At 34.3% G+C, this 665-nt stretch overlaps 1 non-coding gene across 1 annotated transcript; it reads right to left on the bottom strand.

Annotated features, from left to right (window-relative positions):
• Positions 1 to 258: 258 nt before the first annotated feature.
• LOC133762646 (small nucleolar RNA SNORA62/SNORA6 family) lies at positions 259 to 410 on the bottom strand. Its single transcript, XR_009866316.1, has one exon. It is a non-coding gene; the product is annotated as a small nucleolar RNA SNORA62/SNORA6 family (small nucleolar RNA).
• Positions 411 to 665: the final 255 nt, after the last annotated feature.

Here is a 665-nt window from a genome sequence, read left to right as displayed (position 1 = left end):
GGGAATGATTGATGGCACAAAACAGCTTTAAGAATCTTAACTACAAAGGAAAATCAATCCCCCCAAACAGTCATTTTCTTTGAAAGTTTAACACCTAGTCATTCCTTCATTATTTTTATTTCTTTTTAGTAAGCAGATGAGACAATAACTCAGATAAACCTCTCCCAAGAGTTGTCCTTGGCATAAAAGGATAATTTGGATCAAGGTTACATTCCCTGCTTGGGACAATCTGCATTCAATGGCTGTTTATTTTTCCATGCTTGTAGCAAGCATCACTGTCCAGCTCCAATCATTGGGTCAGGGAGCTTACGATGTTAGCAAAATCTTGCCCCTCATGCAGCACACTCCCTACACTTGTGAGTTTATTGGACAACTGGTGGCCTCAACTCCAAGTTCTAACAATATGCACCATTAAAAAATTCTTTGATGAAGATATTTAAAAAGCTCGGCTTCTTTCTTCCCAAGTGTGTCCAACTCTGAAGGGCTACCTAGGGTTTGTTAAAAGCACTATTATATCTGCATATATTAGAATGTTACTAATTAAGGTATACCAATTCTACTATTGTTTATTTTATTTTACTTTATTTGGTGGAGCATTTTTAAAAATTTTAGATTATAAAAATATATGTATTTATGGAATACTATGATATGTTTCTTTTAAATAT

The sequence above is a fragment of the Lepus europaeus genome, chromosome 6 (genome assembly GCF_033115175.1).
Source record: "Lepus europaeus isolate LE1 chromosome 6, mLepTim1.pri, whole genome shotgun sequence".
In the NCBI taxonomy this organism is placed as follows: domain Eukaryota; kingdom Metazoa; phylum Chordata; class Mammalia; order Lagomorpha; family Leporidae; genus Lepus; species Lepus europaeus.
This window is presented reverse-complemented; position numbering and strand designations above follow the sequence as displayed.